At 52.9% G+C, this 16,944-nt stretch overlaps 1 long non-coding RNA gene across 3 annotated transcripts; it reads right to left on the bottom strand.

Moving 5' to 3' along the window:
- Positions 1–316: 316 nt before the first annotated feature.
- Positions 317–7,619, bottom strand: LOC140680853 (uncharacterized). 3 transcript variants are annotated; one of them, XR_012052235.1, is made up of 8 exons: positions 6,891–7,619; positions 6,448–6,606; positions 6,149–6,261; positions 4,575–5,723; positions 2,623–2,670; positions 1,959–2,097; positions 1,078–1,813; positions 317–786 (listed from the first exon to the last, which is right to left on the bottom strand). It is a non-coding gene; the product is annotated as an uncharacterized lncRNA (long non-coding RNA). The 3 variants fall into 3 exon arrangements; XR_012052237.1 differs by lacking the exon at positions 1,959–2,097; XR_012052236.1 differs by lacking the exons at positions 1,078–1,813; positions 1,959–2,097.
- Between the last annotated feature and the right edge of the window lie 9,325 nt (positions 7,620–16,944).

Raw genomic sequence — 16,944 nt, 5'->3', positions numbered from 1 at the left:
TTTTTTTTTTTTTTTTTTTTTTTTTCTGTTAATGGTCCAAATATTAACAACATTTTTTTTTATAGCTGCCCTCTCTGCAGTACTTTCACCTGCAGTTGTCCAGAGCTCCATAAAATAACCTTTTTTTTTTTGAACTAAAGAAAAACTGACTGGAGGAGGAAGACCAGGTTTGGGTGAGGGTGGATTTTTTCCAAGGAATTCCAAGGGCAGAGCGGGACCTCCTGTAAAATGAACGTTTTGTGTGGTCATCAGTTGCTTCAGGAGTATGTCGCTGTCGAGGCAGGACGGGAATGAGAAGACTGACTCAGAAGACTGCTGAGAGTAAAACTCTGGTTTATTCAAAATACACCGCTCTTTTATTTACATTCTTTCCCAACTCTTTCCCAGGCTTCTGCCTGGCTAGAAACTCTCCATTTCTTTATTTGACTGAATCTGAGACCCACAGGAGTATAGATTAAATCCTTGGTGATGTAGATGTTAGAAAAAGAACAGAAATTACCCCTTGGAACGAAACCAAACCTGTCAATGCTGGCTGGTTTTGTCTGTCTTGGTACCTGGGGTACGAGTGCCATGAGGACCTCATTTCTGGGCGGGCTGGAAATGGACAGTGAGGGGTTTGGGATGTGGGAAAATCACTGCCTGGAGAGGCTGGGGTGTGTTCTGGGAAATGCAGGCACTGGGAGAGCAAATCCTTCAGCTGACTGTCAGAGCAAGACACACTTTTTGTGTCTCTTGGAGATCTCTTGGGTCACTTCTTCTGTCTCTCGTGTAGAAATTCTGGCCCACCTGCCATAATTAAAAGTCGGGATACAAAATTAGGTGGAAGTGCAGGACGGTGTGATAGGCAGGATGAGTGTGGCTCCAGAGAAGGGAACAGGAGTGGGAGTGAGCAGGATCTCATGCCCAAAGGTGGCTGGGGTGGGTCAGAGGATGGAGGATGCGCTCCTGGAGGCAGTTTGGGTGCATGAGAAGAGGCTGAGAGTGCCCAACAGGAGAAGCATCACCATATGGAACTATAAAGTGAAGGGAAAACCCCCTCGTGATTCGTGCAAGTGAGTAAACAATTGCTATCCCTACCTGCCTGCAGGCAAGAGGTTTTGGTGTGAGTCTGCTGTTCCAGGCTTGGCCAAGGACACAGCCTGGGAAGCTCCTGCAGTGTGATTCAGCCCAGTTTGTTTTGAAAAGCCCCACAAAACCACAAGCACATGTACAGGAGGCATGGAAACTGCAGCTTGTGTTGGGAGCACAGTTGCCGGGTTTGTACACTTCAGCCAGGAAGAAAGGAATTCTTGTTGAAACTTGTTCTGTCTGTTGCTCTCTATGTAAACTTCACATATTTTGTGGGATGCTGCATCCACAGAGTAATCAGAAGGCATGGGGGAAAAAAGAGGAAACATTTGCAGATAGTCCAGTTTCCATTTCTGCTTTGCTGCTGCACATGATTAGCACATTGAACATAACTGCTAGCGCTCACTTACAAAGACTGTGAATAAATCATTCCTTTGATCTTCTTCAAAATCCAAGAGAAAGAAGAGATAGGGTAGGATAAGGATTGCATTAAGTATGATAGTGTTTAGAATTTCTTCAGTCTTGAACATTCTTTATTCAGGGACCGACATATTAAAAATTTAAATTATTCCCATTAAAACATTGTTCCCTGGTACAGCTGTCAAGAGGAAATAGAACATAACTAGGACATTTGTGTCTGGCCAAAAGTCACCAAAATCTCCAAGCATTCCCAAGGAGAACTCTCAAGGAAAGTGTCAGAATCCCAAATGACCTTGACATCACCTCCGAATCAATAGCTTGACATCTGATAGAGACAAGTGGAGAATGCTCAGCGATAAAGGGAGCTTGTGTGGTGCAGCAGCAGAACTCAGGCAAAGAATTAAGGGATAAGGAAAATGTCAGACCATAAAAATCAACGAGATACTGTTGCCAAAAATTAGAATTCTCACTTTGGGCTGTAGGAAAGGAGAAAAGCGGTAGAAGAGGGTAGGCAAGACTCAGAGGCTGATCCCCATCCTCTGCCTGTGATACCACGCCTGTTGTTCTGAAGCTTTTCAACAAGATGTCTAGGGACAAACTGTAAAGAGTCTAGAAGGGAGAAGGAGGAAAGGAATAAAAGATGATCAGATCTGAAAGTGAGTTTTATCTGGGGAAAGAAGGAAGGAAAGAAGGAAAGAAAGGGAAGGGAAGGAAAGAGTATGAGAAAGGGAAAGGAAAAGAGAAAGAGAAAGAAGGAGAAAGAGAAAGAGACAGGGAAAGGGAAAGGGAAAGGGAAAGGGAAAGGGAAAGGGAAAGGGAAAGGGAAAGGGAAAGGGAAAGGGAAAGGGAAAGGGAAAGGGAGAGAAGGAAGGAAGGAAGGGAGGAAGGAAGGAAAGAAGGGAGGGAGGGAGGGAGGGAGGGAGGGAGGGAGGGAGGGAGGGAGGGAGGGAGGGAGGGAGGGAGGGAGGGAGGGAGGGAGGGAGGGAGGGAGGGAGGGAGGGAGGGAGAAAGGGAGAAAGGGAGAAAGGGAGAAAGGGAGAAAGGGAGAAAGGGAGAAAGGGAGAAAGGGAGAAAGGGAGGAAGAAAGGGAGGGAGGGAGGCTTCAGTACCTGCCGGGCTTTCTGAGTCACTCACCAGCATTCCCAGTATGTTTGCAGGTACTCCAGGGAAGCTCCTTCTCATCTGCAAAGCAGAATTGCAGCCTAAGCCACTTTTCCCATCCTGTAATTCCCCTCTTTAGCCACAGACTGGGGAGAAGTGGCAAACTGCAAACGGCTTGATTACCCAAACTTGGGTGATCCCTGTCCAAGGAGGTAGAAAGGAAAACTGAAAATATTCCTGCAGTTGGGCGAGTTGGAGCCAAACAGCACTGTAAGAATGTGTGTGATTAGATCAGGACCAGTTGCTGTGTGTGAGCTCTCTCCCTGTTAGCACATCTACCAGCTCATCAATGTCCATGGAAGCAAAAGGCTGCATCTGCCTTTAACTGGGACAGATAAACTGCAGGCAAGCCAAATTCCTAGGCATGCCTGCACATGTCTGTGCAGAGCTATAGTCTCTCTTGGTGATCTCATTTAAACATAGTCAAAATTATTAAAAGATGCTGCTATATGGATATGACAATTTGTGCAAATAAAATTGTCATATATTTTATCGTTATGTACTGTTAAGATACTCTTCTAAGAAGTTTTTAAAAACACACAAGCCAGCGACAGGGATTGCAACACAATGTTGAAACCACCTGGACAAAGGAGGGAGGACTCCATTCACAAGCATTCACTGAGACGCTGCTGCTGGGCCGGGTGCTGAGCACAGGGCTGGGCACACAGAGATGCTTTTGTTCTTGCTGAGCTCCCACTGAGCCAAAGCCTGGCCTGCCCCTCCTCTGGCCACGCTGGAGAGGGGCTGGGGCTGCGGGGGAGCTTGGGAGGGGACACAGCCAGGACAGGTGACCCCCACTGACCCCGGGGATACCCCAGACCATAGGGCATCACACTCAGGGTATAAAGTAGGGGGAACAAGGAGGAAGGGGGGACATTTGGAGTGATGGCTTTTCTCTTCCTAGGTAACACTCTAGGCTGGAGGGGGCCCTGTCTCACCAGTGGGCAGGGTCAGCACCAAAGACACAGACACCAACTGAAGGAATTGTGTCATTTATATCATGCACAGCTGCAAAGAATTACAAAAGGATAAGCTCAACAAAGCACATCATCATTAGCAAAGCATTACAAAAGAAGCTCAGCAATGCATCCAGTCATTGCTACCAGAGATTGCCTGGAGGGATTAAGGAAAGATCCATCACCAGTTAGCCTCAGGCTTTACCATCATCCACAGCCACACATCAGCTGGGGGAAGCCAAGGACTGGAGAGCCACTCCCAGACACTGGGAATTCCTGCAGGTGCCTCCACCTCTGCAAGCAATGAGGCTCCAGCCCCAAAGCTGTGAGAGGACCCAGCTTTTACACTGTTAAACAAACAAGCTGGCATCACTGCCACTGCGAGAACATCTGCTTTCATTCTCCTGACTGCTTTCTCCCAAAGCCTGGCCAGGGCTGAAGGAGGAACCAAGGGAGTTGACTTTGATCCTTCACCCCCACACAAGGCCAGATGGGGCCTTGTCTGTTTCTAAATACAGAAAGATAAATCCATGTTTTATCAAGGAACACATGCATTGATCGTGCTGTTAATCATGCTTCCTTAATGAGTGGATACAAATACAACATTTGCTTGGAAGGTTCATCTAGAGGTGAGCTTTGCCTCAGGGCCTGTTCAGGCCTTGATCACAACCTGTTCAGGCCTTGGTACTTTGATCGGTCCTGAGACCTACAATCAACTACAACCTTTGTAACAATTCTTTCAGTAACACAGCTTAGATTTAGGTATTAGGCATAAAGGCATCTCCTCTTGTTCTACAATTAAGTGCAGTTTAACTTCATTACTCAGAGCTATTCACGTTCCTTTTAAAACATGCCTAAATAGTTGCTATTCTCTGTTGTTTATCAAAAGCCTCTCTTTTCTTGAGACTGTCTCTTTTAAGAAAGGTCTCAGTACTCCACTTCCCAGCACAAAGTGTCACAGCAACTCACCAAGTGCACACACTGCAATGATGACAGGCCCTGCCACGAATGCATTTCACAGCAGCCTCTAATTTGGCAGCCACTAAGCCAATCCCACCAAGAAGAATTTTCTTCTGCCACTCTTCTACTGCTCTTTCTGTCAAGGTGATTCCTGGCTGTTGGCCTTCAAACCTGTCACTGCTAGCAGTGCAACATCCCCGTCCCCTGATAGCCCAGGTTCCTCCTTGGCCAGCAAGCAGATAATCCAAGGCCATGCGGTTCTCTGGAGTCCCCATTTGTGTTTGTTGGAGCTCGTAGGATGTGCTAATGGGCATTTCAACAGTATCATTTACTACCTCTTCTAGTAATCCATTCAGCTCATTCATGTCAACTCCATGGGGCGGGGCAGCGCACATGGGGCACAGGTGAATCAGAATCCTTTGCTTTCGGAAACCCAAGGCACTCTTTGGGTGGAAAATGTTCTCTGGGCCCTAAGTCTTCCATGTGGTCGTTGCTGAAGGACCCTAAATGGGGGCCCTGCAGCTGGGAGCGGTGTGACACTGACACTGACCAGCTGCAGCACCCCAAGTTCTACTGACATTGGGAGTGATGGTAAAGCACAGAAATCTTCTGACACTGTAGCCTCTATAACTGTAACAGGGTTTGGTTTCTCCTGACGGGAAATCTGAGTGAATCCTGTCACACTGATCGTTGTATTCCCGTGTCCCACAGCACAGGTTTCTCTAACTGTCCCTTCATTGACTCCGTTACGAGGCAGAGCCCATTGACAGAGTTCTGGCCACCCCACAGGGTGGGCCCTCCAAGGGAACCCCATTCCTCCCAACTTCAGCTGAGAACATACCCAGCAATTAGTGACACTGTGTGCTTTGGCTACCTTGGTCTTTACATTTCCAAAACATTTTGATGACTGATGCCTTGGTGAAACTCTGGAGGTGTTTTGGCAAACGTCAGTAGTACTTTAGTGACACCGTTCTTCATTCTTTTTGCTCAATGTCATTCAGGTTAGGAACAATAATTCTGTTGTCCATGGAGCTGGCAACTTTTTAATTCCAGAATAATGCCCCCAAGGTCCTTTAGTGTTCAGCTTTACCATGTTGTCTGTGGGTAACAAGGCTTGGTGGGGCCCTTTCCCTTTTGGCTGGAAGAGGGCCAGGACCTCTGCTTAAAGAAAAAAAAAGGAAAAAGAAAAAAAATACAATTAGATGAATTGTAAAAGATACAAATAAAATCCAAGTGTTAGTGAAACAACTTCTGTAACTTTGCATTAAGAGGTAAATGATCTTTTTAAAAAAAGAACTCAGTTATTTACATTGTAAATGTGCTGATGGCATGGATCCATCTTACTGACCTCAGCAGCCTTTTTTACAGTTTTGGGGGTTTGTTTCCAACATTGTTATTTTAAATTGTGGTCGAAGCAATAGGAAATTGATTGGGGCCCTTCCAGCTCCAGGCAGGACTGGGAATCTCAACTCTGTCAAGCCTCAAATCCTTTAGAAGATGACCTTCCTTCTCACTCTGGGAATGAGCTGCACATTCCCTCTGAAATTGTCAGGGGTTTCTTACGGATGAAAAATCCCACTTACGGCTTTTTGCTCTGGTTTGGAAGTAGGAAGGGCAATTCTCCATCCATCAGCTCCAGACTGCACTGCCTCAGGAACACGGCTCATTTGCAAGGTTTGGCCCACTCGTGGCACTTCTAGAGGAGGAAGAAAGTGCAACTGCACAATTCCAGCCAAAAAGAAATGAAGAATGAATAGTGGAGATCCAGGCGTTCCTGCGGAGATTCAGGGGTTCAGCTGGGACTATGGAGAGTTTGGGTCCTTGCCAATTGGATGTGTGTCCCCAGCTGCAATCTCCTGGCCTGCAGGGGAGTCTCACTCACCTGCCAAAGCAGAAAGCTCAGGCACTGTGCTCCAACGGGCTCGTCTGATGCAAAGCTGTCAGAGCAATGTGAGGGCACAGCCAGCCCAGCTGTGCCCGGGGCAGAGCCCAGCAGAGCCCTGGCAGAGCCCAGAGCAGCCTCAGCACCCGCAGAGCCCGGCTGCAAGGAGAGAAACCAGAAACCACCCGTCAGCTGAAGGCTGCTGTCCCCTTGTCCCAGCTGCCCACAGAGCCCAGGCCATGCTGGCCGTGCCCAGAGCTGTGCCCAGAGCTGCCCATCACTGCTGCCTTTGGGAGCAGAGCAGGAGGGCAGGACATTCCCAGCCTGCAGCCAGCCACAGCACATCCAGCCCCTCAGCAGCTGCCCAGAGCAGGAGCCTCCTTGTGCTTGTTGCTGTCTCCCAAAAGCTCTGATCCCACCATGCCAAGCAGACGGGGACTCACCTCACGCCATCCTCCGCTGGGAGAAAAGCTGGTCCCAAACGATGTCCTCAGCCTTCTCCAAGGGCACGGCCCATCCACGCTGCAGCTGCTCCCAGGCACTTCCCAATCCCGACTGGACCTTACATAGAACGCTTCCTCTAGAAAAACAAACAACAAACTGTTGAAAAGAGATTAGAGACAAGGGGAAACAAGAAAAAAACTCTTATCTCTGTCAGAGGTCTGAGGAAGGCCCAACCCCTACATGCTAGGGAAAATCCCACCCATGGGGGAGAGAAGGCCACACTTTCTCTCTTCCCTCCTACACTGCCCCCACAAAATAACAGTGATCCCAAAGCAAACAAGGGCAGTGGAGCAGCCCAAGCCCTTCCTTGCCTGCAAAGCAAAGCAGCCCCTGCACAGGTTCTGCAGTCCCACCTCTGCTCCCGCCATGGGGGTTTCTCTGTGCCGGGCTGGCTGCCCCAGCCCCAGCCCCAGCCTCAGCCCAGGCCATGCTGGGTGCTGGGGGCTGTTGGCAGGGCCAGGAGCCCACTCCCATTTTGTATCCACCCCAACCCATGCCCCCAGCCCTGCCAAAAAGCAGCTGGGCAGCCGACTGAAGTTGCATCTGCCTCAGCAAAGGGAGAAACTTTTGTTCCCAGCCAGTCTGAGCAATGCCCAAATCTGGGAGCATTTCCCCGGCTGTGGACTCATCTGCGAATTCGCTGTGGAGCCTGGCTTTGAAGATGGTGCCAGAAGTCCGTCATCTTCAGCTGCCAGTGGCCAACTTGAGGAAGAGGTTGTCATCCTTGATGTTGCCCTCTCTGTCCCCAGCAGCAGCAGCAGCCCCACCTGGTACAGCTTCTCCAGGAGCTCCTTCTCCTTCCCTGGGGGTCAGACCAGGCTGTCAGGGTTCTGCCCAGGGCCCCAGCTGTCAGCGAACCAGGACAAGCAAAACCAGCTCTGATGGCAGCCACCAATGCTGGGCAGAGCAGCTCAGCTCCAGCACAAGGGCTGCGTGTTCCCACCCAACAATCCCAGTGCATTGATAAAGGGCAGGGAAAAATTCTGGGTTTCCTTGCTTCTGATTGCCAGGGCATGTGTGGACCTGTAACTTACCAGGGCCCTGGAGCAAAGTGTGCATGTGGCTCTCTCCCTTTTTCTATGGCAGGTGAATATCCTGTATCCAAGGATCACAGACCAGGTCTTCTAAGGACGGTCTGTCAAAGAAGTGCATGGATAAACACCACCTGATAAGATCTTGGCACTCTGGGCAGAGAAACCAGAAACCACCGGTCAGCTAGAGAAGGCTCCTGTCTGCTTTGCCCCACTCTTCCCATGCCCAGGCCATGCTGCTTTTGTGCTCTGAGCTGGGCCTAAACTTTCCCATCAATTCCCTGTTGTGGAGGAGAGCAGGAGAGCAGGACATGTGGCACCTCCTCAGCAGCTGCCAGAGCGAGATGCTCACGAGCTGCTGCTGTCTCCCAGCACTGGTATTCCCCCGTGGCCAGAGATGAGGATCCACCTGGAGAGAGCCGCTGTGGCAGCGAGAGCTGATGGTCCCAGCTGATCTTCCGGCCCCTCCTGAAAGGGTGCTGCCCGCAGACCATCTGGTGCAGCAGGATGCCCAGGGACCAGATCGTTGCTGCCTCGCCATGGTACCAGCCCAAGTGGGTCCATTCTGGGGGGCTGTATGACAGCGTTCCTGTGGAATACAGATGGAGTTCATCAGGGGGATGCTGCTGCTCCCAGAGCCTGGCCCCAGCATCCCTGGGCGTGCAGGGGCTGCCCCAGTGGCACACGGGGCGACTGCTGCACTCTCGCCAGCACCTGGGACTTGTGTACAAACTCAGGGCTGGACAAGAAGCCACTGGTGATGGAAGAGGGCAGCAGAAGACCCAGCAAGGCCTGACCATGACATGTAAAGCAAAAACCCACTCAGGGCTGGGGGAAAAAAACATGTCCTTATCCTCCCTGCCTGCAGTGCCCCAAAAATATTATGAAGCCAAGGCAAACAAGGTGAGTGGAGCAGCCCAAGCCCTTCCTCTCGCCTGCACACCAAACTGGCTGGTGCACTGGTGCTGGCCCCCTCCTTTGCTACCCCCACCCACGGGTGCTTTTGTCAGGCTGGCTACTGCTGCTCCAACCCCAGCCCCAGGCAGAGTGGTGGGCAAAGGCTGCCAGCGGGGCTGGAAGATGCCTCCCCACCCAGCCCCGCTCAAAAGCAACTCAGGGGAAGGCTCAGTACCCTGACTGGCAGCAAAAGGGAGAATCCTCGCTGCCACACCCAGCTTGGCCTGTGAGATGTTGGGCCATGAGATGGCGGGACCGGGAGCACACCCCTGCCCGGGCTCACCTGCAAAGTGAGTGTAGGCTGTGTCTTGCAGGTAGGTGCCACAGCCAAAGTCGATCAATTTTGCCTGGCCAGTGGCCAGGTCAACCAGGATGTTCTCTGGTTTGATGTCGCGGTGCAGGACCCCTCGGCTGGTGCAGTGCCGCACGGCCTCCAGCACCTGGCGGAACAGCTGCCGTGCCACCTCTTCAGACAGGAACCTCCGTGCCCGAATGAAATGCAGGAGGTCCTGAGACCGCTCCGGCCGCTCCAGCACCATCACGATGTTGTTGGGGAGCTCAAGCCACTCCAGCAGCTGGACCACACCAGGGAAGCCAGTGGACACCTTGTCCAGCAGCACGATCTCCAGGGGTGCGCTGGTGCCTTCAGGCTGCGGGAGGACCACGGTGCCACCAGTGGGACTGATGTCCTGCCAGGGCTGGGGAACCCCTCAGCCAGCCCGGGATGCTCTGCGCCCTGCGCTGGCCCCACGCCCGCTCCCCATCGAGGGGTCCTGGTGGCTTCCCCCATGCCGGGCCTCGCCTCATCCCCGCCCGGCACGGCCCGGCTGTTCCCGCTGGCCCCGCTCACTCACCAGCTCGTCCCAGTGCCGGACGCGGTTCCGTGGCACCCTTTTGATGGCCACCTGCAAACCAAAGGCACCACCCGGCTCAGCTCGCTGCCCGCCCTGCCGAGCCCCATCCTCCTTCCTCCCTCCTCCTTCTCTTCCTCCATCCTCCTCCTCCTCCTCCATCCTCCTCCTCCTCCTCTCCCTCCTTTCTCCTCCTCCTTCTCTTCCATCTCCTCCTCCTCCTCCTCCTCCTCCTGCGCCCGCCGCCGGCCCCGCCGCTCACCGGGGCACCGTCCGAGAGCCGCGTGGCTGCGAAGACGCTGCCGAAGCCGCCGCGCCCCAGCAGCGAACCCACTCGGTAGCGCTGCTGCAGCGCCTCCTGCGCCTTCCCTGCGGGCGGGACGCGGCTGTCAGCGCTCGGCCCGGGGCCAGGAGCGGCCCCCGAGCGCCCCTCAACCGCCTCGGGCCGGCCATCCCCAGGCCTTCGGTCTCGGGAACGGGACACGGGAGGCTCGGGGCCGGCGGCCGCGCTGCTGAGCGGCGGAGCTCGGGCCGGGGAAGCCGCGGCGGAGGCGGCGGGCGCGGCCGTGCCGCGTGTGTCCTCCGCGGGGCCCGGGAGGAGCCGGGGCCCGGGAGGAGCCGGGGCCGGGGCCGGGGCCGGGGCCGGGGCCGGAGCCTGCGCCGGGGCCGGGGCCGGGCTCGGGCCAGGCGGAGCCAAAGGGCGGCGATGCCGCCCCAGCCCCAGGCACTGATGCCCGCCCAGCAGCGCCACCGCCAGCACGCCCAGAGCCGGGCGGAGGCGAGACCGCGGCGGGGCGGGCGGGGACGGGGACGGGGCAGCCCCGCCCGGGGCCGGGGGCGGGCCGGGGGCATGGCCCGGCCCGGCATGGGGGAGAAGGAGGCGGGGAGAGGGGAGGGACAGCGGGTGAGGGACACCGAGAGGAAGGTGTCCCACAGCCGGAGAGAAAGAAGAGAAAGAGAAAGAAGAGAAAAACTGCTTTCGCTGCCGCTGCTGCCGCCGCTGCTGCCGCCGCCGCCGCTGCTGCCTCTGCAACTGAAGCACCGAGGCCGTTTGTCCGCGTGTCCGTTCCCCGCTCGCCCCACGGCCGAGCCCCGCGTGCCCCGGGGACAGCCCCTTCCTCTGTCCAAACACGGGAACTTTGCAGTGTTGAGCCCAGATCCAGAGTCCTGACTCCTGCCCAGGGACACAGGAATCCCCTCGGCCGCTGCTGTGCACTGTCCCTGCTGAGGGTCAAACGCTATCGGAGCGCATTCCCTGAATGCTGAATTTGTACCTGACCCAAGAACTGCACGTACCTATCCATCATTGATTTCCAAAAAAAAAAAAAAAAAACCAAAAAAAAACAGGGGAAGGTAAAATGTGTGTAGCTCATGCTATTTTAGAGTGTCTAAAACATGCCAAATTGTGGATCTTAGAAGTGAGATCCATTTGCAATTAATGGGATGGGGAAGTAGTGTAAGATGGAAAAGGGGAGCATAAAAATAAACAGAGAAAAACATCTTGGATTATTTCTTTCCATTTTCATTTCATTTCTTAAAAACTCTTTCAGTTTTCCCAGAATCTTCTCCACAGTCCTGTTTGCTCTTTCCAAGAACCTTTGCTGGAGAATGAGGAAGCTTTAAGCAGTTTCTGTCACAAGATGTGCCACCAGCTGCAGCTTCTCTTGGCTTCCCACACCGTGTGTGCAGCTCGACTCTTGCAGTAAAGTGGGACAAATATTTGAAGAACTTTATAGCTTGTTCTTTCTTTTCCTTGTGGGCTGGGCAGTTGTGCCATTGGTGAGATTTTCACTGTTATTGCTCTAGCCTAAGAAACCATGACAGGCTCCCAGGAATTGTCAGGGAATGCAGAGAAAGAATCTCCAGAGCCTGCAGCCAGAACTGGAGAGCAGTGTGATAATCGTTCCAACATCCCCATGGACATCTTGAAAGTGATGTAGAAGATGAAAATGGGCTGACAGAGGGAGTTTGTTTCTGTGTTCAGTTTAGAAGCTTCCACCTCTTGAGCACTGATATAAATCAAGAGTACAATCAGTGCATGAAAAGCACGAGAACAAGCTGGTCCTCTCAGTGGATGGCTGAAAGAATCTGAAAAGGAAAAAAGCAGGGAATGATTTTGTCAACTTTCCCTGTACAATGGAACATTTTTACTAATAATTTCCAACCCATTCCCTCCTCTTTTGTCCTTCCTAACAAGGCCATTTTCATCCCAGATTCCCCATGAAGTAAGAACCCTGAGCTTGTGGAAGTGCCTGAAAGATGCCCTGTTCCTCTGCAGGGACACTCAGGCTGGAGCAGGAGCCCTCTCTGGGGAAGCCTCCTCCGAGCTGGAATTTGTGCCCTGCTGGGAGAGGAGGAGGAGGGGAGAAGGCTGGGCACTGTGTGGCAGGAGCAGGGATTTGGGCCGCAGGACATTCCGTCTGCGCCGCTGCCCCACAATGGGCGGGAACGCTGTGGGGATAACTGGGGGACACTGGAGCGGAATATGGATGGCACTGGGGGGAACTGGGAGGGCCTGGGAATGAACTCAGGTGTATTGGGAGGGACTGGGCTGTACTGGGATGGATTGGAGGGGCACTGGGGCTGTACTGGGCTGTACTGGGGATGAACTGGGCTGTGCTGGGAGGGACTGGAGGGGCACTGGGGCTGTACTGGGCTGTACTGGGGATGAACTGGGCTGTGCTGGGAGGGACTGGAGGAGCACTGGGGCTGTACTGGGCTGTACTGGGGATGAACTGGGCTGTGCTGGGAGGGACTGGAGGGGCACTGGGGCTGTACTGGGGTGTACTGGGGATGAACTGGGCTGTGCTGGGAGGGACTGGAGGGGCACTGGGGCTGTACTGGGGATGAACTGGGCTGTGCTGGGAGGGACTGGAGGAGCACTGAGGCTGTACTGGGGCTGTACTGGGGATGAACTGGGCTGTGCTGGGAGGGACTGGAGGAGCACTGGGGCTGTACTGGGCTGTACTGGGGCTGTACTGGGCTGTACTGGGGATGAACTGGGCTGTGCTGGGAGGGACTGGAGGGGCACTGGGGCTGTACTGGGCTGTACTGGGGATGAACTGGGCTGTGCTGGGAGGGACTGGAGGGGCACTGGGGCTGTACTGGGCTGTAATGGGATGAACTGGGCTGTGCTGGGAGGGACTGGAGGGGCACTGGGGCTGTACTGGGGATGAACTGGGCTGTGCTGGGAGGGATTTTAAGGGCACTGGGGCTGTACTGGGCTGTACTGGGGATGAACTGGGCTGTGCTGGGAGGGACTGGAGGGGCACTGGGGCTGTACTGGGCTGTACTGGGGATGAACTGGGCTGTGCTGGGAGGGACTGGAGGGGTTGAATGGGCTGTTCCCGCCTCCACAGCCTCCCATTGGCCGTTACTCCCGCCCATCGCAGCCTCCAACCAATCAGCGTCAGGGATCGATCATGGCTTTGGGGGCGGTGCCTGGAGCCTGCGCCATCTTTTCTTTTGCCTACAACTCCCATCATGCCCCGCAGCCCAATAGAGCCCCGTTGGGGCCGGGACTACAACGCCCGTCATGCCCCGCGCTCCACAGAACCGCCCCGGTACCGCCCCCATCTGTCCCCTAAGTGTCCCCCAGACCCTCCGGGATCACCAAGTGCCCCTCAGCGCCCATTCGGGACCCCCCAAAATTTACTGGTAAAGTACAAAAAACAAGAAACTTTGGAAAAGCATTTAATACAAATCAAATCCAACACAAAGCACTTGTCATAGCAGTAACTTCATTCACTAGCCTATTTAGCCTGGAAAGCCTTAAACACTTAAGTTGTTCAGGTACCCAAAAATGTTCCATATAAAGAGCATTAGAAGGAGAGGAAAGAAAGAGGGAGACAGGAAGACAGAAGCTCCACAGAAAGACACACATGTGGCTCCCAGCTCCTGGGGTTCCAGTGTGGCTGAGACACAAACCCCAGGAGAGGCAGAGTCCATACCAGGGGCTGACCTTGTGCTCCTTGGTTTTACGCCCCTGGGCCTTCGTGGGGCTCCCCCCAGCTGGGACTTCTGATTGCTCGGGCGTTCAGAGCTGGGTTTACACTGTCCCAGCTGTGTGACTGATTGACAGCTCAGCCCAAGGTGTCTCGGGACATCGATCTCATCCAGCCTCTGACAGCGACCATGGTGACACTGGGGAACCTCATGGAGCCATGGGTCAGCTGTGACAAGGCAGGTCCAAGGACACCCTGGTGACACTGGGGAACCTCATGGAGCCATGGGTCAGCTGTGACAAGGCAGGTCCAAGGACACCCTGGTGACACTGGGGAACCTCATGGAGCCATGGGTCAGTTGGGACACTGTGGTGACCTCGTGGAATCAGAGGAAACCATTGGGAAACTCCCATGGAACCAAGGGCCCAGGGTGACACTGTGGAGCCCAGAGTGTCACAGAGGAGCCGTTGTGACACTGTGGGTCCCCATGGAACCAAGGGAACATGGGACAGGCTGATGCCTTAAGTTTTACCTTCCATATTTTCCAGATTCTGTCCTGCATCAGTCTTTAACTCTGAACTTCATGCAGAGTGTCAGCAAGTTCTCTTCACAGTGTAGTCAGACAAAACAATCCTGTTACAGCCCAAGAACCAAGAACACCACTGCAGCTTCAGGCCCAAAAAGTGAAAACAACAGCGAATTGAGGAGAGCAGACTGGGAGGGTGGGGCTGCATAACCTGAAGGTGTAATTGGACAATTAACCCCAATATGGAAATGAATCAGAACATAAAAAGTGTGGAAACCTGTTGTCCATCCTAGGTGTACCCTCAGCCAGGCCCCTGTACTGCCCAAGGTGAATCCTTTGAAGGCCTTTTGAATAAATCCCCACTTTATTCCTGTAACACTGTCCAGCCTCTGCTCTAGGTGGCCTCTCTAGGCTGGGCCACCTGGGGGCCACCTGACAGGTCCAGCTGACCTTGGCATGTCCAGGGCTGCTGCTCATCTGCCCCTGGAGCACTGGGGCTTGGTGCTCTCCTTCCTGTGGAAAGAACTGTCCTTCTCCTCCAGGTGCCCATGGCCAAAATTTGGATTCCTCCTCTTATTGTGCTTTTATGCAAAGATTGTTCCCAGATAAAATCTGCGAGGACAGACAGGTCTGGCTGCCTTGGCCACCCAGGGGCCACCTCTCGTCTGCCTTTGAAACACTGGGACCCTGTGCTTTTCTTTCTTATGGGAAAAAAGCACCTTTCACATCCAGACACCCATGGCCAATGTTGGGAATCCGCCTCCAGGATTCCCTATATCCAAGGATTTCTCCCAGGTGAAAGCTTCCAGGAGAGACAAGTCTGGCTGGCCTTGGTTTCCAAGAGCTAATTCTTATCTGCCTTTGAAACACTGGGGCTCTGTGCTTTCCTTGCTGATGAAAAGAACTCTTCTTCCTGCCCAGGTGCCCATGGCCAAAACTGAGATTCCACCTTCAAAATTCTGGATATCCAAGGATTTCCCCCAGATGAAAGGTGCCAGGAAAAAACAGGTCTGACTCTCTTGGCCTATGGTGACCACCTCTCATCTTCTTCCAAAACACCTGGGCTTCACCTGGGCTTTTCTTTCCTATGGGAAAAACCATCCATCTTGACCAGGTGGCCAAAGTGGGAATCCTCCTCCAGAATTCCCTAGATCCAAAGATTTCTCAGTGATGAAAGCTACCAAGACAAACGGGTCTGACTGGCTCAGCCTCTCAAGAGCCACCTCTCTCCTCCTCTGCCTTTGAAACACTGTGGCTCTGGGCTTTCCTTCCTATGGAAAAGAACCATCCTTCTTACCAATGCAGAAATGGCCAAAATTTTGGTTCCACCTCCAAAGTTCCTTTATCCAAGGGTTGCTTTCAGACAAAAGCTACCAGGACAGAGAGGTCTGGCTGCCCTTGGCCTCTGATAGCCGCGTTTCATCTGCCCCTGAAACACCGGTGTTCCACGCTTTTCTTCCTGTGTAAAAGAACTGTCCTTCACCTCCAGGCAACCAGGTCCGAAACTGGTATTCCACCTCTGAAATTCCCTATGTCCAAGGACAAAATCTGCCAGCACCATCTGATCTGGCTGGCCTTGGCCTCTGGTGGATGAGCCACAGCCCCTGGAACATTGGGGTTCGCTTGTTCCCTTCCTATGGAGACCATGGTGACACTGTGAGGACCTGGTGGTACTTTCCCTAAAAAAAATTGCAATTTGTAAATGTATCTCTCAGAACAATACCTGGCAGCTTTGGCTGGCCTTGTCCTCTAGTGGGCACCTTTCATCTGCCCCTAAAACAGTGGCACTCTATTCCTTCATTCCTGGGGAAAATAGCTGGTCTTCATGTCCAGGAACCACAGCAAAAATAAGAATTGGCCACCAAGCCTGCCTGGGCTCATGGAACCATCTGCAGGCCCCGGGCAGATATTGACCCTTCCAGTGCTTCCATCCTCCCTCCAGTGAGAGAAAAGGACACAGGGCAGGCACACAGAGCAGCTACATGAAGACACCGAGGTCACTGAAGAGGAAGTTGAGTCCCAGGTGGGAGGGATGAGGAGATGCTTTGATCTCAGGGCTGAAATCCTCTGCTAAAGCTATGGAGAAGGATGTCATTGATACATCAGGCTCTCTTTTTCCCTATAAGGCATTGGAAAATATGGGGAGATGACTTGTTCAGCAAAGGCCTCCATGCTAAAGTAAGGAAATATTGAAGTCGCTTGATGCCATGAGGTGTTTGAACAGACAAAGAGAGCAGAGTGATGAGACCCTGTGCCCTCAGGGAGAGAAGAAGAAGATCTCTATTCCCAGAGATTAGGATGATTTCAGAAAGAGATGAAGAGAACCTTTGCTCTTAAACAGCACATCTTTAAACTAATACCACTTAAATTGACATGTCCCCTAAACACAGCTGTGGGGAAATCTGTGAAAAAATGGGAGAGATTTCACAATTGCAGATTTTTCCTAGTGGCTGCTATTCATGGAAAAGAAAAGCCATGAGATAATTGTTTTCTTGTGGAGAAGTCTCCATAACATTAACAAGAGGAGGTTCTTTCCCTAAGTGAACTGAAGAAAGACTATTCTAGAGGTGGAAAACTGACAGAAAATTTTAGATTTTGTCTCTATACATTGTCAGATTGTATGGAGAAAGGAAGTGTTCTGAAAGTTTTGTTCTGATCCTTATTACTCTGTCTTTTAGTTACTC

The sequence above is a fragment of the Taeniopygia guttata genome, chromosome 29 (assembly GCF_048771995.1).
Source record: "Taeniopygia guttata chromosome 29, bTaeGut7.mat, whole genome shotgun sequence".
NCBI classification, from domain to species: Eukaryota; Metazoa; Chordata; class Aves; order Passeriformes; family Estrildidae; genus Taeniopygia; species Taeniopygia guttata.
The sequence above is the reverse complement of the archived record's forward strand: the minus strand, read 5'-3'. Positions and strand labels throughout refer to the sequence as shown.